Source organism: Canis lupus, chromosome 7, assembly GCF_003254725.2.
Source record: "Canis lupus dingo isolate Sandy chromosome 7, ASM325472v2, whole genome shotgun sequence".
In the NCBI taxonomy this organism is placed as follows: domain Eukaryota; kingdom Metazoa; phylum Chordata; class Mammalia; order Carnivora; family Canidae; genus Canis; species Canis lupus.
Genome location: NC_064249.1, coordinates 28,530,712 through 28,552,422, shown reverse-complemented (window position 1 = coordinate 28,552,422; position 21,711 = coordinate 28,530,712). Strand labels below are relative to the sequence as shown.

Sequence of the window (21,711 nt, the reverse complement as noted above, 5' to 3'; positions counted from 1 at the left end):
TGCGCCACACTGGACATGGAGCCTACTTAAAAAAAATCTTAAAATTTTACTAGAATATGTGGAACTTCCCTACCTAGTTCTGGGAAGTTATAGCCTTCATGTCAAAACTGGACAATGCCAGAACAAAGGTAGGAAACCAATCTCTTTTATGATGAGAACGTCTAGAGAGAATAGCCCTCTGGACTCCTCCCACACCAAGTCAGCACCCTGGCACTGACTCTGTGTGTGTATAACTATGCCTTATCCACAGACAAGGGCCATCTATCTATGATGTAGCAATCAGGACAGTCAGCTGCATCCACTTCACCTTGTTTGCCAGTGTTACAGGGGGGCAAGGTAATGTTTTTGGGGAAGCAGAGTATCCAGGGTGAATAAATGATAAACCGGACAATGAGAAGCTTGCACGAATTGTCCAGAAAGAGGACTGCGGAAGAAGATTTGGGGCTAACTTCCAAAATAGAATTTTCTTGCTCTCTGGATGTTGGCTTCCTTGACCTTTGATGGTTAGAGGTTCCTTTCCTTGTTCAACAATGTTGATTTTGGAGAGAAAACAGAGCTCAAAAACCCACAGGTCATCCCCTGAGGAATGTTACTGGAATACAAAGGGCAGTTTCACAAAACCAGCAAGGACTCATCTCTGCTTCTAGTAGATAGGAAGAGAGGAAGAGATGAACAATACCTTTTTAAGAAGCTCAGTTTTATCGCTTGATCTTACAAAAAGATGCCTCCAGTCAGTCTAGCTAAAGGTAATCAGCATGGGAGCGTCTTTATGATTCCACCAAGTGGAATGTTTCCCTTAATTAAGAGAGCCTCCCCTGACTTGGGAAAATGAAATACTTTCTCTGATGTGAGTGTCGGACAGCCATAATTCCCATTGACCAAAAACTCAGGAAAATTAAGGCAATTATCTGAAGTGATCAGAAATGAGTCCTTTTCCTCCCTTGAAATATTCAGAAAATTGAAGCAAAAGTACATTCTTTTGGGTTTTCTTTATCTAATAGATAATTGATGACAGTCTTCACTTTGCTGGATTACTGGGAAGTAGCATGAAATAGAAGAAAAATCTGCTCATTGTAGTTATGAAGGTCAGCAAAACAAACAAACATTTTGGCTAATGCCACAAACTGGTTGTGTGATCTTCAGTGAAGTATTAAATCTCTCTGGAGTTCAGATTCATCATCTGTAAAACAATATGGTATCTGTCAAATGTGAATTCTTTCTACATTGTAACACTGTGGGTTTTTTTATAAAGAAAGTAAAAAAAAGGAAATAATATGAATAAAACACTTGGCTATGGATAGTCACTCAATAAATAGTGCCATGTAAAATAGTGCTAGAAATGTACATTTTATTTTATTGTGGGGGGTGGGGGGCAGAGGGAGAGGGAGAGAAAGAATCTCATGACCCTGAGATCACTACCTGAGCTGAAATCAAGAGTCAGATGGCTTAACCATCTGTGTCATCCAGGTGCCCTAGAAATGCTAATTTTAGAATTAGCTATTCAGAGATGGCTGAGCTGTCTATGCTAGATGGCAACTGAGAATTTGCCTGGCCTTTATACCAGGACTAAATAATTGTTAGCAAATGCCTGAATCCTAAATTAGACTCTATCCACCTGGGCAGGTGGAAAATTTCCAGGCTAGTGTTCTGTAGCCCTTTCCTTGAGAAACAGATCCTGGATTGAATGAAGGAAAAGAAATAGGAAAGACTGCCCATGATAAAGCAATACAGTTCTCTGGAAAATTTGGAGAGGATGGACTGAACCCCGGAAGATGAAGTAGAAAAGATACTCCACCTTCCTATGAAGTGGGTACCAAGGTCTACCAGAGTTCCCAGTTGTATATAATGCCACCCACAGCAGTAGCTTACAAAATATGTTCCATAGAACACTACTTTCCACTGATGTGAAAAAAATATCAGAGGCAAATAAGTTTGGAAACTCTACATAATACAGCTCCCTTCTTGAAGAGTCTCAAAGAGCCTGTTAAAAGCTCTGAGAAGTTCTTCAGTATAGTGGATATGTGTTCTTAATTCAATAGGTTCCCAATCTACTTGATTATGGATTCTTTTTTCCCTACAACACCATTCTCTGATGTACCGCTAACAGTATGAAAAACTATCCACAAGGTTATTCATTATAGCCATAATTTTAGTAGCAGAACATTGGGAACAACCTAAATTAAAATGCACAGCATTTATCCTTTCTCCATAATCTGTGTATACATAATTAAAACTCATAGAGCCCTAGAGAGAATGACTCAGCACTAGCTAGGGGACAGTCTACCAATGTATACTTGCCTTTCTTGTGTGCTTTGTAAAACATGCAAATTCCAGTCTTTGCAAAATTATAAATTACCAAATGTTGTGTCCATTCAACACTCAAGTCTGCAAATAAATTGTCTTAGTAAGCGAAGGGCCCGCTGTATAGATAAGTGTTTCTGTAAACATTGGTTCTTCTTTAATGAAAATTGTCTTGTTGATAAAAAAAAAAAGGAAAACATTTTGTACAAGAATAAAATTCTCCAGCCTACTACCTACATAAGCAGAAATATAAGATGTTTTCCTATCATTTTTTCCCATCTATTTTACAACCTTTGACGTTGACTTGGACACTCATTTTCCCTTTTGTACATAGTCATGTAAAAAAAGTTCAAGGTAGGAGAAACTTGTTTTGAAATTTGTTTTGCCGAGTAATTGATCCTAGAAGAAATTTGGCTTTGCTTTTGCAAAGTTCAGCATAATAGTGTGCGAATTTTTCAGAGATAATCATTTTTAAAACTGTTTTTATTTGGTTAAATGTTCTAAGACTATGAAGCAGAGCCTTCTTGCCTTAGACCAGACTAGTTACAAATAAGCAGATTCTCTCAAAATATAAATATAAAAATTCCAAGGCAAATAGGATACACTCCTCCATTTGTGCTATTTCTGGAGATTTAAGAGAACCATAGAAAGTCTCAACAAAGCAAAAAAAAAATTATAAAAATTATGGAAGGTGAAAGGAAGAAGGAGAATCAGGACCAGATGAGATCAAATTATTTGAAGAGGGGGGTCTTTTCAAAAGTTTGACAGCACACTTATAGTGAGACTGAGGGGAAATGTCACTTGAATGTTCCTGGTGTGGATGGTACCACTGTTATAGAGAGGAATTTGGGTGGGGCACCTGGGTGGCTCAGTGGTTGAGTGTCTACCTTCCGCTCAGGTCATGATCACAGGGTCCTGAGATTGAGTTCCGCATCAGGTTCCCTGTAAGGAGTCTGCTTCTCCCTCTATCAATGTCTCTGCCTCTCTCGGTGTGTTTCTCATGAATAAATAAATTAAAAATCCTTTTTTTTTTTAAAAAAAAAGAGGAGTTTGGAAATATGTAGCAAAATTACAGGTGCACTTTTTCTTTATTTTTAATACATTTTTTAAAGATCTTATTTATTTATTCATGAGAATACACAGAGAGGAGAGAGAAGAGAGGCAGAGACACAGACAGAGGGAGAAGCCGACTCCATGCAGGGAGCCTGATGTGGGATTCGATCCCGGATCTCCAGGATCACGCCCTGGGCTGAAGGCGGCGCTAACCGGGCACTAAACCGCTGAGGCACCCGGGCTGTCTGCGCTTATTCTTTAACCAAACAATCCCATTTCTAGGAATTTGGGGTGAAGATATACTCCAAAAGTATAAAAGTATATATGCACAAGTTTATATACTACAGTATAATTTTAAAGCAAAATATTGGGAATATTCTAAATGGACAAAATAGGAAAAATAATGAATGACAATAATACATCTTTACAATGGAGTGCTGTTCAATTATGTTGTTAATTTTAAAAACTCAAAGTGCCAAAGGGTGTATGGTATGCCAGCTTTAGTATAGAAAATGGGAAATAGGGCAGCCCGGGTGGCGCAGCGGTTTAGCACCGCCTGAAGCCTGGGGTGTGATCCTGGGGTCCTGGGATCGAGTCCCACGTTAGGCTTCCTGCATGGAGCCTGCTTCTGCCTCTGCCTGTGTCTCTGCCTCTCTCTCGCTCTCAATAAATAAATAAATAAATAAATAAATCTATCTTTGAAAAAAAAGAAAATGGGAAATAAGATATTTATGTATGCATCTGCTTATTTGCAATAATAAGCACAAAAAGTTTAAGTCAGAAACTCATAATATTGGTTATCTCTTGGCATTAGTGGGGACAGGATGGAAGAGAATGAGGCTTCTTTGAGTATGTATTTACATATGGTTTTGACTGGGAAACCCATATTCATGTTTATACATTAAAAAATAAAACCAATATAAACTCAGAGAAGAAAAAAAAAGAACCAATTCAAATACCAGTGGAACATAGTGCTCTGACTGTCCATACTTAGTGGATATATTCTAAGGACAAAAAGAATTGTAAAAACATCTTGGACTTTGGCTTGTAGGATTTTATTAGTAGTAACATTGATGCCTAATTCTGAAACTACTTTTTGAGTATTACAGGGTTGAATAAGTGAATAAATATATTGATGTTATGAGGAACTAAAATTATCACTGTGGGAAAAGAAAAATATAAATGTAGATTTAACAAATGAGAGAGAGAGACCTTGTGATGAGATATCCTTATAAAATCATGGTTTTTTAAAAAAATACATCTCCTACCTTTATCCACTGACAGGGCCTACACTCAGTAATATCCTAGTGGAAATAAGTGCATCTATTGCTAAAAATGTGATTTCTAAGTACCTTTCTCCAAATGGTACAAGGTTTCCTTAGGGAAATAACTGAATCCAGGTCTGGAACAGGTAAAGTACAAGGTGAGCCTGGAATTTCTTGCTGTGCCAGAAATAAGCAAGTGTGCAAAAACTTAGGGGAACATGTCAAAAGGACACATGAGACAGCTGGAAGTAATAAGTCTCACGGGCCTGAATTGGGACAACTTGAGCATTAAAAAGAATATGAGGGGTGCCTGGGTGGCTCAGCAGTTGAGCGTCTGCCTTTGGCCCAGGGCGTGATCCTGGAGTCCCAGGATTGAGTCCCACACCGGGCTCCCTGCATGGAGCCTGCTTCTCCCTCTGCCTATGTCTCTGCCTCTCTCTCTCTCAGTGTCTTTCATGAATAAATAAATAAAATCTTAAAAAAAAGAATATGAGATAAATAGATTATAATACTTTGAATAAAAAAGAATCCATGGCCCATGGAGGAAAAAGGGAGGGGAAGCTTATTGAAGCTTATTGAAGAATATCAAATAACAAATAGAGAAGTAATGACAGAACTGGAGAAAAATTGTTTTGCAAATGACATTTGTAATAATCATTTTAAAGACATCTGAATGCATATATAAAACTGTTGTTTTGTAAAAAAAAATAGATAATACCATATGCAAAGTTTTTAAAACGATAAACCTTATTATATCTGTTGGTAGATAAGGTCGACCACATGTGAACCTGTTGACGACAAGCAGACATTTTTGTGCCTCTTTATGTGATATAGTAAGAAGTATACACCATTATGTATGAAGTATTCTTGACTAAATAAATGAACCTGAATCTAGAACAAGCCTCTAAATCTAACCATCAGTTTATAGAAAATACTATCCCATATCCATTAAAATGATAAAACTTGGTAAATCTGATCTCAGCAAGCTTGGTGAAGATATGGAACATTGGAAACTCTGACACCCTAGTGGTAGAGTGCAAACTGGCTGAAATGATTTGAATTTGACAGTACTTAAATAATGGAGAAAATCACCTTCTTTCAGGCAAGAATACACTAATGGATGTATTGTCATTGAGTAAAGATAATTGGGAAATGAGGTATTCATACAGTCTCAAGATATCACCCTATGGTATCAATAAATTGATAACTTATTAATTACCAATGAGAAGAGGTGCCTTTACAATGGAGAAATCTGACAGATACCACCTTATTTTAGTGTTCAACTGAACATCACCAACAATAAATCAAATTGAATTATGTGTTTCCTAAAATGATGCACTGGAAAGAATACAAAAACATCATCAATGTCATATTTTTTCCTTTTGAGCAAGCCACCTAAGGGGAAGACCAAATTTGTTAGCTACTTTCTGGGGTTGTTGATTTTAATTTCAGGATGTGAGATTCCTTATTTTCTTGGCAGGTCAGTAATTCATTTAAGAAGATAGTTTTCATCTCTTATTCAGTATGTTGGTTGTTTGAATTTGGAGGTTCATCATATGGCCAGAAATGGAAAATGGCATGGTTTTTTTGAAAACGTCTAACTCTATACTTCTTTGTGTGTATCATGTAGATTCATACAGGCCTTTTGCCTAGTAATGTGATAAGGGCTATAAAAATGTTTATACCCTTTAGTTCAATAAGAAGACTCTTGAGAATTTATTCTAAGGAAATAATATAATAGTAACAAATGCTATTAGCATAAAACATAACAATTTGATTTGGGCAACCAAATACTGGAAAGAACCTAAATGTCCATTAGGGAAATCATTTAGTGTGCAACCACTAAAATGTTTATTATGAAGACTGTGCTAACGTGGAAGATAATTCTGATGCTAAATTCTAAAAGCGGAACATAAAATTTGTGCACATGCCAATGGCAACTTCTAGCAAAATATGTGCACATAAGAATAAGATGATACACAAAAGGTAGTTGCTAGAATGAGGAATTATGGTTGATTTTGTTTTCATTTTTTTCTTTAATACTTGGTGCACTATTTTAACTTTAAAATGCAAAAGAATTCTTCACTTCAAGGGAAAAAGAGATGGGTTTGATTATTCTATTCTTCCTGGAGTCCTGGCAGTTGCTTCATGTGTAAAATGAGGACTTTAATTCCAGTTTTGATGACATGATATTAAAGAATCTAACTCGGTAACCGTCACATGGAAAATAGTCAATAAATGGTTATCAACCTTTTTTTTTCCCTCATACTTAATCACAGTAAGACAAGGGGTGAAGAGGGATCAAGGCCCCCTGAGAGGTCCAGCATGGATGTGGCAGCACCAGCCCCCAAGAGAGAGGATCTTAGAAAAGATGACAGTTCCAGAGCAGACAGCTACGTGAGAATTCAGGAGCCAATGCTTCCATCAAAGAGCTATTTTGCTGATTCCTTTTCAGGAACTGAAAATGAACTTTGCTTACCCTTTCATGAATGGAGGCAGAGGAAAGGCATGCTCCTAGCTGTTTGTGCTGCTTAATCTGACTTCGGTCTTTCTTGGCCATACAATGGAAAGTAGATCTGTATTTAAGTTCCTGTTCTGCCATTTACAATGTGACCCAGCAAGACCATTGTGTTCTCTCAACCTCAGTTTCTTTGCTTGTAAAATGGGAATATTAATTCATACCCCACTTGCCTTTTAAGGGTTTGTAAGTTCTAAAATGCAAACACAGGAAAATTGCTATTCTCATTATGTTAGTAAAGTTATTCTGAGAGATGATTGGACAATTGTTGACTTAACCTCACTGGCATGTTCCAGGTTTATCTCGAAAAAGGACTTCCATCCTTTTTTTTTCATCTCCATCCCCTACCACCACGCCCTGAGGAAATGCTAAACTTCACACGGTTAAAAATAAATCTTGCATAATGTCTGACATCCACATGTTCACACCATATATTGGAAAACTATTATATTTGTATTTTCTGCATATAAATTTTGTAGATATTATTAAGGAGATAGAGGACTACACATGTTTTAGTAAATATTTCATGTTTCACAGCATGTCCCAGACAATAGACAGCTCCCAGTGTTTTATGGCTACTAACCACACTGAGATGTGGATGAATGGGGAAGTCAAATTAGAGCTCTTACAAGTCTCAGTGAGGATAGGTACATGATCCAAATGAAGAGATAAGAGTTAGTTAAGTGTAAAAATTGTGACAATATGTTCTGGAAGAAATGTTGTCAATAGCTATCAAAATTCTACCTATTGACCCAGAAATATCCACGTAGATAACCATATAAAAAGTTGTTCATTGCAGTATTATTTGTAATAACAAAAAGAAAAAAATTGTGACAACATACATAAAATGTAAAGTTGGGAGAGTAAAAAATAAGTTCTTTTAGAATGTCTTCAAACTTAAGTGGCTATCAAACTAATACAAACTGCTATATACTTAGGATGTCATTTGTGAACCTTATGGTAACCATAAACCTCAAACCTATAATAGATACACCAAAAATAAAGAGAGTGGAAGCCAAGCATAACACTACAGAAAGTTGTCAATGACAAGGAAAGAGAATAAAAGAAAGGAACAGAGCAATTAGCATAGTGGTTGGTATGAGAAAAAAAGGCTCAATAAAAGCTTGGAATGAACTAATAAATCCATTAAGAATAGGAATAGCAGCTCTCATAGAGAGAACTATGAGCCAAATATTTGACATCATCCTGAAAGTAGAAGATTTAGTATAGGCAGAAAGTATGCACTTAGAATATAGAAAATGTGAGTTATGGCCAGTAAGAGAAACCTCATCTTGGTCTTATCTTACCAACCACATTGTCAATTCCACATGTTTCTGACGGTTTTATTTCTTTTTTCCTTTTTTTCAGTTATATTCAATATTTCTGTTCTTCAGATTGAATAGTTCTAATTTAACTAACGCAAGTTCAAGAACTCTATTCTTTTTTCTCTAATCTGCTGCTAAGTCTATTCAGTGAATTTTTAATTTTAGATATTATATATTTTTGTTCTAGAATTTCCCCATGGATTTTTTTATAGTTTCCATTTCTCTGTGAAGATTTCCTATTTCTTCATTAATTAGGATCATATTTTCCCATTGATTTCCCAAATAATTTTTGAGCATGATTATAATAGCTGCTCTGAAATAATTGTTTCAAATTTCAACACCTGCATTATCTTGGGCTCAGTCTTTTTTAAATTGCCTTTTTTTAAAGTATGGGTCATATTTTCTTGTTTATCTATATGCATAATAATTTTTGGTTGCCACCTGAGCATTTTGAACTGCTTATTGTGGAGACTCTGGATTCTCTAAAGAGTATGAATTTTTTCCACCAGGCAGGTAACTTGATTGAATTCAAACTCTGAGCTCTAGCCTCTCAATAATGGACAGCAGCTGCAATCTTTGTTCAATTCTTTAACCATTAATCATATGTTTGACATCTGCCATGCATATATACAGTTCATGGGTAGGCTAAAGATTTGGACACATTATATACAGAATTTGGGGCTCCCGTTTCTAGATGTTCAAGATGTGTCATTTTGTGGATTGCCTCCTTCCAGTTCTTATGACTGGTCTGAGTTCTGCCCTTTGGGTTCTTCAAGCTAATAAGATTTTGGATTTTCTATCTAAATTTTAGCTTGATGAAGCTTCTGCACAGCAAAAGAAACAGTCAACAAAACTAAAAGACAACCTACAGAATGGGAGAAGATATTTGTAAATGACGTATCAGATAAAGGACTAGTATCCAAGATCTATAAAGAACTTATTAAACTCAACAGCAAAGAAACAAACAATCCAATCATGAAATGGGCAAAAGACATGAACAGAAATCTCACAGAGGAAGACATAGACATGGCCAACAAGTACATGAGAAAATGCTCCGCATCACAGGCCATCAGGGAAATACAAATCAAAACCACAATGAGGATGTGGAGAAAGGGTAACCCTCTTGCACTGTTGGTGGGAATGTGAACTGGTGCAGCCACTCTGGAAAACTGTGTGGAGGTTCCCCAAAGAGTTAAAAATAGATCTGCCCTACGACCCAGCAATTGCACTGCTAGGGATTTACCCCAAAGATACAGATGCAGTGAAATGCTGGGACACCTGCACCCCGATGTTTCTAGCAGCAATGTCCACAATAGCCAAACTGTGGAAGGAGCCTCGGTGTCCATCGAAAGATGAATGGATAAAGAAGATGTGGTCTATATACACAATGGAATATTACTCAGCCATTAGAAACGACAAATACCCACCATTTGCTTCGATGTGGTTGGAACTGGAGGGTATTATGCTGAGGGAAGTAAGTCAATTGGAGAAGGACAAACATATGGTCTCATTCATTTGGGGAATATAAAAAATAGTGAAAGGGAATAAAGGGGAAAGGAGAAAAAATGAGTGGGAAATATCAGAAAGGGAGACAGAACATGAGACTCCTAACTCTGGGAAATGAATAAGGGGTGGTGGAAAGGGAGGTGGGTGGGGGGTGGGGGTGACTGGGTGACCGGCACTGATGGGGGCACTTGATAGGATGAGCACTGAGTGTTATGCTATATGTTGGCAAATTGAACTCCAATAAAAAAAAAAAAGAACTATGAAAAAATTTTAGCTTGCTCTGAGTGTAAAAAAAAAATCTAGAAAAAAAGGGAAATTTTTTCATCTCTGCGTTATTCCCTTCTTCAAGTGTAGACATTCCTCTGATGCCTGCCTACTTTAGGTTACTCTCCAGAGTTCAGAATTTATGGTTATTTTCTATGGGAGAGTTAGTCTGATAGGAACTACTGCTCCATAACTAGAAGCTAGAAGCTTCTAAATATACCTGGTTTCTGAATGGTATTTTTCTTTGGAAAGGACTTTCAGCTACTTCCTGTGTACTTCCTTATTTCCCATTTTTCTCAGTCATATTCTTTTTATTTCCTTACTTCCTAAGTCAGATATTTCTCTTTTTGTAGATTTATTGACATTATCAAGTGTCCTCTATATGGTTAAATATAATTTCCCTTGTGGTAGTTAGAAAAAGGAAAAATATTACTGCTTATTAGTGAACAATGGTATAGTATAAGAAAAAAGTGCTGATCTTTGTAGCCAGATAATTTGGGTTAGGATCTCAGATTGTCACATATTAGCTGAATGGCCTTGAGAAATTAATGTAATTAATTTAATCTTTACAAATAACAGGCTTCTAATTTGCAGAATAAAAATAATAATGCCTAGTTCATTGGATTGCTGTGAAGAGATAACTAACATAGCCTAACCTGTTGCCTGGCACAGAATAGGTACTCCAAAAATAGTAGCAATTTTAAAAACAGTGGCATTTTTCAAAACAGACTTTATATTTGGAGAAGTTTTAGGTTCACAGCAAAATTAAGCAAAAAGTAGAGTACTCATATAACCCTTTTCCTTCCTCCTACCTGGCCTCCCCCATTATCCATGTTCCCCACCAGAGTGACATACCTGTCACTATTAATGGATCTACTACAGTGATACATCATTACCATCCAAAGCGCACAGTTTACACTAGGGCTCACTCTTGATGTTGTACATTCTATGAGTTCAGACAAATTTATAATGATATGTACCCACCACTGTAGTTCCATACAAAATAGCTTCACTGCCCTAAAAATCCTATGTGCTCCACCTATTTATCACTCCCTCCTCTCAATTCCTGACACCCACTGTCTTCATAGTTTTGACTTTTACAGAATGTCATATAGTTGGAATCCTAGAGTATGCAACTTTTTCAGATGGTCTTGTTCATTTAATAATATGCACTTACATTATCTTCATGTTTTCATGGCTTGATATCTAATTTCTTTTTAACACTGAGTAATAGCATTGTATTTATGTAATAAATAAATACATAATAGCATTGTATTTATGTAATAAATAAATAAATAATAAATAACCTGTATGACAGTTTATTTATCCATTTACCTAGTGACAGACATCTTGTTTATTTCCAAGTTTGGCAATTATGAATAAAGCTGCTGTAAACACCCATGTGCAGGTTTTCATGTGGACATAAGTTTTCAATTTGTGTAGAAGTGTGATTGTTGGATTGTATGGTAAGGGTGTATTTGGTTTTTAAGAAACTGCTTTCCTGGGATGCCTGGATGGTTCAGTGGTTGAGTGTCTGCCTTTGGCTCAGGGCATGATCCTGGAGTTCCGGGATCGAGTCCCACACAGGGCTCCTGTGAGGAGTCTGCTTCTCCCTTTCCCTATGTCTCTGCCTTCTCTCTGTGTCTCTTATGAATAAATAAATAAAATCTTAAAAAAAAGAAAAGAAAAGAAACCGCCTTCCAAACTACTCTCCAAAGTGGCTATACCATTTGCGTTCCTACCAACAATGAATGAGAGTTCCTATGTAATGACAGTACTGTCTTTTGTTAAGAATCCATCAATTAATGAGATACTCTGGCCACAGCTGGTGTTTTTAACGATTATCCTTTTCTCTCCCATCCCCTCCACCACCTCCGCCTCTGACATGCACAAGAAGGAAAGGAACTTTTCCTGTGTAATTAGCTCACACTGGTTTTATCCTCTTCAATCTGCCAGTGAGCTGAAGCATGACTTTTGGTTTAATTAAATGAATTTTGCTCTGCACTGGTGTCAAACTGCTTCTAGTGCCATGTCTCCTGACCTGCACTATAAGCTCTCATAGAGCAAAACCTATATGTATGCATGCTAGCTTGACACCATGGCACACATCGAAGTTTTTATGTATTGTTACATGAATTGATTCTTTCTGAATTAAAGATAACTTCCACAGTAGTACTTCCACATCATTAATTCCTCATTTCACACTCAGGCCCTAATCTATGAAAAGTGAATTGGATCAGGCTGAGAATTAGATCACCATTCACTGCTAAGGTTGTCTGAGAGTCTTCTATGTCATCAGTTCCTTCCCAGTCCTCTTCTTTTTTGTGGACAATGTGAGTGTGGCTCAAGAGAAAATTCAGTAGGTAACTTTTCTCAATGCACAACTTCTCTATTACCTCTTGTAGTTCACAAGTGAAATAGGACAGAGCATCCAGTGCCTTGCAAATTGTCTTATATATAGTAGGCACTAAATAAATGTCTGTTGAATAAATCAGTAACAAATCCTTACCTTTAGAAAATATAGTAGGTGGAGTTATGGACTCTCCCCTCCCAAAATGCTCAAACTCTAATCCCTGAATCTTATATACTACATTACATGGCAAGAGGGACTTTGCTGACATGATTAAGGGTAGAGACCCTGAGACTATGAGATTATCCTAGGTTACCCATGTGAGCCTGCACTAATCATGTGAGACTTAAAAGCAAAAAACATTTCCTTCCTAGGTTGTAAAGAGATGAGATAGAGGAAAAAGAAGAAATTTGAAGTGTGAAAGTGAGTATACCCACTACTGCTGGCTTTGAAGTTAGAGGAAGGAGGTCTCAAGCCAAGGAATGTGGATATATTTGAGAAATTGGGAAAAGTGCTCAGCTGACAACAGTCAAGAAAGCAGGGACCTCAATCCTAAGAACTGTTTTCAGCCAACAACTCAAATAAGCAAGGAAACAGATCTCCCCCTCAAGCCTGCAGAGAGGAATGCAGCCCTGCGACACCTTGATTTTAGCCAGGTGAGAGACCTGTGTCAGACTTCTGACCTACAGAACAGTAAGATAATAAATTTGTGTGATAAGCTGCTAAATTTGGGGTAACTTATTACTTCAACAATGGAAAGCTAGTATAAGAAGAATTCATTGTGAGCTTTTTCCTGAAAATTTTGCAGATATCTGCGCCTATGCTGGACAAGCTTCTCAGATGATTAGCTGGCTCTTTGGCAAACTATTATGTCCAGATCTCCAGCCTCACTTTCTTAGGCTCACTTTATATCCAGTATATCCATAGGAAAATCAATGCTGGATCCTGAGTAGCTAGGAAGATAAATGGGATTGGAAATGAGTTATGCTTCAAGCAGGAGAACAAGTGGTAGGAAACTGGCTTCTCTCATGTGACTTGGGCTGCAGTCACAGTGCCTGATGGAATCTGGTCATAATGAAGGATATAACAGTAATAATGGCTTTATCTTCCAAGGTCTCCAATGTCCCATAGCACTAGTTGGACAAAACTGGTTGGAAATGAGCTTAAATGGGGGATTTCCTGAACATATTCCCTATTGTTACAAAGCTGAGTTGGCTTCCTCATCTACAATTATGCCAAGTAGTCACACTACACAGTCTCTAGGGAGATTATATTAGTGATTTCTTTCAACATAAGCAACTTCTTAATAGATATTTATACTAGGAGCAAAAGAGTCAATGGCTTTTCCACTGGGAGTAAATTGGCTATCCAACTAGAAAGGAAGATTGGTAAAGGGTGATCTCCAGGAAGCCACCAAGTGGATTGCCACCTGACTGTGTTGTGTACTTCCTTATTTTACTTCTCAGCAGACTTTATTCCAGAATATCAGTTTGATTTGTATTAACTCACGCCCCTTAGGTTTGATCCGAGGAGAATTTGTTCCATGGACAAGGAAGATCTAGTTTGGGGTCTGGAGTCATGTGATTGACTCCAGTTAAGTGTAGCTAGTGAGTGGCAGTGAGTGATGACGCTCAAATTGTATTTAATGCCTGAAGTGCTGAGCAGGAACAAGTATGTTCTGGCCCATTTCACAAAGCACTTGAAAATTTCCTTTAGAAATCCTAAACATAGACACTTAGTAACTATTATGTCAGCAAAGCATAATTATTATTAACTAAACTCCTAGGTAAGTATTTTAGTTACTATTTTACAAATTATTATAATTGACAGTGATCCAAGCCAGCAGACTATGCTATACATGATTGATTGTCCACACTGCTAAAATAAGTTATTTTACAAATGCAATGGAATCCATGTGTAGTTTCTACCCAAACCTGAGGCTACAGCTCTGCCAAAAATAGGTCTGTGTTTTCCAATCTGCTACCATATGGAAGAATTTGAGTTTACTTGGCAATTTAGACCTACTTATAGAAGACCAGCTAGGTTTTTTTTTCACTTCTCTTTGCTTTAAGCATTAATATAACTAACAACTGTAAAATACCTGCTCTTAACTTGACAAAAATTCCTCAAGTTAGGACATTCTTATGTGAGGACAGATAGTCATTTCTGTGGATGATGGTCTGTTTTCCCCCATCTGTTTGAGAGACAGAAGATAAAATGGACCAACCCAAGTGATGAATTTAGCACAGATATAGGTGTGAGAGAGGAATGTACGTTGCTCTCCATGTTTGGTTTGGGTAATAAAGGGTTATGTTAATCCACATAGAAAATACAGTATTACTGTTATGTAGGGGGAAATGATGAGCTCAAGTTTTAACAAGCTGAGTTCAAGAATGTGACACATCTAGGTCAATTTACTTAATAGGCAATTGGAAGCAAAGTTCTGGACCTTAGGAGAGAAGTATAACCAAAAGCTGGTAGGACAATTGTACAGATATTCTGGAAAATAGTTTGGCAGTTTCCTACACTAAACATGTACTAACCATGCAACCCAGCAATTGAGCTTTGAACACTTATTCTAGAGAAATGGAAAAAAATATCTGTTGACACAAAAATTTGTATATGAATGTTTGTAGAAACTTCATTCATAAAAAACTGGAAATAGCCCAAATGTCCTTTAGTAGGTAAATGGTTAAACAAATGTGGTACATTCATTCAATGGAATGCTACTTATAAATAAAAAGAAATGTAGTTATGAGCTACAATTTGATTGATACATGCAATAATATGGATGATCTCAAGGGGATTGATGCTGAGCAAAATAAAAAAGCAGTTCTGAATAGTACATACTGTGTGATTTTACTTATGTAACATTTTTAAATAATAAAATAATAAAAATAGAGATGAAATAGTAGTTGCCTCTGATTCAGGTTGGAGAGTGGGATATAACTATTAAGCAGTAGCAAAAGACAGCCATGCAGTTGAAGAGTTCTGTATCTTAGCTGTGGTGGTGGTTACATGAATCTACTCATGTGACAAAACTGCACAACTTTACACACATATAAAGCTGGTGAAATCTGATAAAGCTGTGTATTTTACCAATGTCAATATCTATCTTTTAAAATTGAACTATAGTTATACAAAATTAGTTGACTTAAAGGAAACTACCTTCAAGAATGTGGATGAACTAATCCACATCAATTGAAAGGTCTTAAGAGCAAAAAATGTTGTTTCTCAGGAAGGAAGAAATTCTGCTTCAAGAGTGTGACATCAGGTTCTGCCTGAGTTTCTAGTCCATTAGAATATATCTGTTACACTGCAAAGAAGGAAGAAAGGAAGGAAGGAAGGAAGGAAGGAAGGAAGGAAGGAAGGAAGGCCCTAATCTTATGGATTTAAGGTCTTGATTTAGAATTGATGAAGGACATTGAGACTTGATGCATATAAAAAATATAGGGAGAGAAGTCACAAAGGCCACCAGGAATTCAAGCACACACTTACTCTGAAGAAAAGGACTTGTGGATCATCTCTTCCCTTACCTGTTGTATCACCACCATTGGCTGTCATCCTTCTCCTCTAAATATGCCTTTCCAAGTCACTTGCCAAATCTAAACACTCCCTTCACACCTCATGGGAGACTCCAAACTAGTTTCTCTGTTTCCATTTCCTCCTGTGTCCAAAACATTCTGCATTCCATGACAAGATACACTTTCCTTAAATTGAATTTGCAGTATATTATTTGTACAACTAAAGATTTTTAATGTTTTCCCATTATCTATATAAATAAAGCTCTGACTCCTTAGCCTGGGCATCAAAGCTCTCTCCCCCATCAGAACTCAATCTGACGGTATTGGATTAATTCCACTCCAGTAGTTGGCCATTCACTGGCCCTCTGCCTCTTGCCTAAGCCTTCTCTGCCACTGATTGTTTCTGGAGTGGTATCCTCTCTCTACTCAACTGTATCCAGTTATTCAACTGTTACTCAGCTTGTTACTTGACTGTATTCAACCTCCAATGCCATGTTCTTGTCCACCCCCTATAAAGCAGCCCACTCCGGCCCACAGTGATTTTTACCTATTCTGCACTTCAGGACACTCTTCTGACTCTGTAATTCACATTTATTCACAGATGATCTTGTGATATTCCATGTTGACTTATTTACTTTTAATTTTCACTTGATAATCCAACCATTCAACAAATATTTGTTAAATGCCAAACAGAATAAAATGATTGTGTTTAAGTATATTACAGTCAGTTTGAGATTTTATTTTCTAATCGACAAGTAGAAAAACAATTATAATGTACTAAGTATTGTGATAGAAGAAGTATTAGTGCACAGGATAGTGGAAACTTAATCCAGTCTGGAAGTCCAGGAAAAACAAGTTGCAAGATCACAGTAAACATGTATATACGATGATACTTGTTTTTTCCTGCCTCAGTTGTCTGCCTGAAGAAAGAAATAACTTTTACAAATGGCAAATTCCCATTCTCAAGTTCAAGGATACTGCCCAGTTAAAATTAATCAGATGTCTGACTTTGGCTTAGAAATATGTTTCTGAAATTTGGTGATTAGAGACCGATTCCCCAATCTGATACATAGGAAACATGCAGCAAAGAGCTGAGGGGTCCATGCACAATAGGGTAATGAACCAAAAGCCGTTGGTTTGCACAGGAAATGCCTTGATTAACTGAACCTTTAAATTTTTTTTTACATATTAGTCACTAGGACTATTTTCTGATTGCTATGGCAATAGGCTATTTAAAATATGTGTTCAGGGTGCCTGGCTGGCTCAGTTAATAGAGCATGCAACCCTTGAGCTCAGGGTCATGAGCTCAAGCCAGATACTGGGCGTAGAGCGTACTCAAAAATAAATAAATAAATAAATAAATAAATAAATAAATAAATAAATAAAACAGGATTTCGTTAGAAATTGTCACACCATTGTCTCAGTCAAAGCCACCAGGATTTGTCTTGTTATTGACATTTATGGAAATACTCAATTCCAGGAAGACAAAGAGACCTCTGAACTTTCTAAATGTGGCCTCCAAGCTTTCTGGTCTGAATGGGAACAGTTTGGCAAGATCATCAACAATGACTGCAGAGAAATGGAGTCCAAGCTAAGACCTAAAAGGTAAGCAGAAATTAGTCAGGCAAAGATGGATACAGAACAGGAAGAGCATCCAAGGACAGAGACAATATATGCAGAGTGGTAAGTAGTGACAATGCAATCAAAGACATGAAGCATTCAGAGGGGCTCTGGGTAGTGAAAGATAAGCCTAGACAGATAAGGGGGGCACCTGGATGGTTCAGTTGGTTGGGCATCTACCTTTGGCTCAGGTCCTGATTCCAAGGTCCTGAGATTGAGCCCTGCATTGGGCTCCCTGCTCAGTGAGGAGTCTGCTTCCCTCTGCCTTTGTTCCTGCTTGTGTGCTCAATCTCTCTCTCATAACTAACTAAATAAAATCTTTTTTAAAAGCCTAGACAGATAAGGAAGCAGTGAGCAGCTTGTAAGCCCTGGGTAATAAGTGCCTGGACATTATCCTCCACGCAGTGGGCAACAGCTAAGAATTGTTTCACTCATTCATTCAACAAACATAGATTGAGTGTTCTATGAGCAAGGCTCCATTCTAAGCAATAAGGAGTGAATAAGCTAAAGTTCCAGACCTCACAGACCTGACATTCCAGAGAGGGAAGGTAGATAGTAAATGAGTAAACATATAATTGAACAAGGTGATTTCAGACAATTATGTCTCTTGTGAAGAAAATACAGGTTATGGACACTGACAAGGCAAAAGCAGAATGTCTACTTAAGTTGGAATGGTTAGAAAAGGTCTCTTAGAGAAGGTAAGCACATTTGAGCTCAGATATGAAGAATACCAAGAAGCTAGGTGTGCAAATATGTGGGCACAGAAGTTTAGAGTGAATAACTAAGTACAAATCTCCTAAGGTAGTAGTACTAGTGGCCTGTTCCAGCAACAAAAAGAATGACAGTGTGCCTGTAGTGTATGTAGTGAGCAAAGAGAGAAAAAAGGGGATATGCTGAAGTTGGAACTATGAACATGATAATCTAAACCCTCAGAGAGCATAAGTAAATTTATACAAATTTATCATGGATCATATTCCAATAGCATTTGAGAACCATTAGAAGTTTTCAACTAGGGTGGGAGGTTTGATTTCTATTTTTAAAAGGTAATTATGTAGAATCAATTATGAAATGGCAGGAATAAAGTTAGTTAGGGGCCATTTCAGTATCCCAGACCAGGACTGGATTAGGATTGTAGTAGTGGAAATAAATAAAAATGGCACATATTTGAGATCTTTTTTGGAGGCAAAGCTAATGCAATTTGTTTATGAATCATGTGTGGGAGTAGGGAAAGGGGGAAAGTAACAATGATTCCTATATCTGTGCCTGAGCAACCAAATGAATGGGTGCTATGAATCGAGATAAGATTGAGAAGAAAAATTAAAATCACAAGCTTTATTTTGCCAAATTTATCATGAGAGTTATTTTAGACATGTAAATGAAGATTTTGAGAAGGTGCTTGCATATGAGCAGAGCTCAGTAGAAAGAAAAGGCCAAAGAAAATAATTTGAGAGCTATTAGCTCATGCATGATATTTAAAGTTGTGAGAGTAGATGAGATACTCAGAGTAGTGCAAGATGAAGAGGTAACAAAGGCTTAAGGGTTCTCGGTGCATTTAGACAGTTATCAGAGCAATATGAACTGACAAAGGAGGCAGTGAGATGGGAGAAAAACCAGGAGGATACAGCATCAAAGAAGGCAAGAGGAGAGAGGATTTTAACAAGGCAGTCATCAACTCCCGAGCAGTTGTATAAGTAAGGACAGAAAATTACCACTGGATTGGGGAATATGAAGTGATGTGTCCATTGAATGAAACGGTGAGACAGAAGATCAACTGGAATAGATTAAGGAAATGATGAAAAATAGGAACATGTAAACAGTAAGAGATGATATATATATATTTTTTTTGTACGAGGGAACATAGGCATGGACTCATAATATATCTTCTTTGTCCATGGAAATGTAAATGGTTTGGGATAAGGAACAGTATCTTATCCTTCTTTTTATACATCTCTACTACCCAGCATATAGCTATGCTCACTATTCTCAATTCTTACTGGCTGAATGACAGGATGAGTGGATAGATGGATACTTATGATTTGCCATGAAAGAGATACTGGTAACAGAATAAATCAATATTGTAGACAGGAGGCTTTAGAGTTTTGTTCTAACTTCCATGTCAGTAAAACACACCCACCAGAAGAGTCCTTGAAATTCAGATACATTGTTTCTTAGAATTTTAAAATATGATCATTGATATTGACATGTTTTTAGTGGAAAATTTTTGGTCTTTCATTGATTGTGACTAATCTCTTGCAAGTTGCTTCATGTTCAGGATAGAAGTTTGAAGACCCTTTTTGAAAGGTCCAAGGTTCATTAGGTCCTTAGGATTAACTGTTTCCAAAATTCTATCAGTAGCAAGAAAAGTGCTTATATGCTTGACTGGACTAGACGACCGAAAAACAGTTCTCAAACAAGATTTGTTTTATGAAGACACTTTCCATAGCAATTGGACAATAGTCCTCAGTGACTAACATGGTAAGACAAAGGATGGAAGCTGTTTCCCCCAACCTCTTGCCTCGCTGTACCTTATCTTTCCACCCTTTGTTCCTGAAACTGTGAAAATCATAAACTTACTAAGGGCTGAATAGCCCCTGGAGAATTGCTGTATACTCACAAACTTACAATGGGCAGATTTATAAGCCATGATGATAACTGACTAATAGGAAATACCCTGAACTGAAAATGAGAGTTTTTCATTTGCAAATGGGTTCCCTTTCTCAGAGAAATTACTGGAGAAAATATCACACAAGCAAAATTAACCTTTGGAGACCCTCTTTGCATGTGTGTGTCTTCTCCTTCCATAGCCACCAGAGGTATCATTGTCCTCAGGTCTCACCTCTACACATGCACATATACAAAAAGTGATTCAATAAAATAATTTACATGAATGTATTAGTGTCCTAATGTAATTATGCTTTCAAAGGAATCCCATGAAGAGAACACTGTTCGATGCAACAATAGCCTCTCTACTCCATTTCAAATGCTTTGGACAAAGGGTTGGGAAGTACATGTGAATGGGGGTTCCTTGGTCCCCTCCAATCATACGATGTGTGCAGGCACTCCATGCACCAGATTTTATATCAAAATTTGCTTGATAACCATTCATCTATTATTGAATTACCTTCTTCTCTAAGAAAATACAAGGGAAAACCACTCGCAGTTGACTTTTAGGGGATTATGGCTCTCTGTGACAATATTTACTTGACAAACATTTACCGATCATGTGCTAAGTGCATTTTACTAGGTACTGGAACTAAGTAAATGTTTAGCACGTATTATTTCATTTAATCCTCACCAAACAAACAAACAAACAAACCCTATGAGATTAGTTTTATGATCCCCATTTTACAGATGAAGAAACTGGTGCTCAGATCCAGTTAGCTAACTGGTTCAAACTCATGTTCAAACTTTTTTTTCCTTTATTCGTTTATTGATGCTGCTAGATACTTGGCCTTTAGTCATGCCACTACCAAGCTGAAGAAAACCCACCATCGCACCTGGTTCTGAACTACAGAAATCAGATGAGTACAGGTACCCATGGCAGATTTAATGGACCAGAGGCGGACAGTGGTGAGAGAGGGACCTATGAGTCCTTGTAGGGTGCTTTTCATCCATGAGGGCACCCTTGTACCTTATCCCTGGGCCCTCTCTTAGCACATCTAAGCAGCACTGGGGATCATCAAGGCACTGGAGGGCTTGTTTGTATACTTGTACGGGACAAGAATGGTTCACAGAACTTAAGGTGGAAATATTCAGCCTCTGCAGACGTGAATAAAACTAGGATAAATGGTTAAAAAAAAAAAAAAAAAAAAAAGCCTCCTACCCCAAGACAGAACCTACGAGGACAGCTCTGTTTCCCGGGGCATCCTGGTCCCCCCCTCCCCGCCCCCGCCGCCCAGCGCCCCGGTGGGCCCCCAGGCCTCGTCCCGAGGGCTTTGCAGGGAAGTAGGAACAACTCCAAGAGGAGCCGACGGTCAGAGAAGAC

At 37.5% G+C, this 21,711-nt stretch overlaps 1 long non-coding RNA gene across 1 annotated transcript; it reads right to left on the bottom strand.

Moving 5' to 3' along the window:
* Positions 1-970: 970 nt before the first annotated feature.
* LOC112648334 (uncharacterized) lies at positions 971-18,161 on the bottom strand. Its single transcript, XR_003128935.3, has 2 exons — positions 17,907-18,161; positions 971-1,180 (listed from the first exon to the last, which is right to left on the bottom strand). It is a non-coding gene; the product is annotated as an uncharacterized LOC112648334 (long non-coding RNA).
* Positions 18,162-21,711: the final 3,550 nt, after the last annotated feature.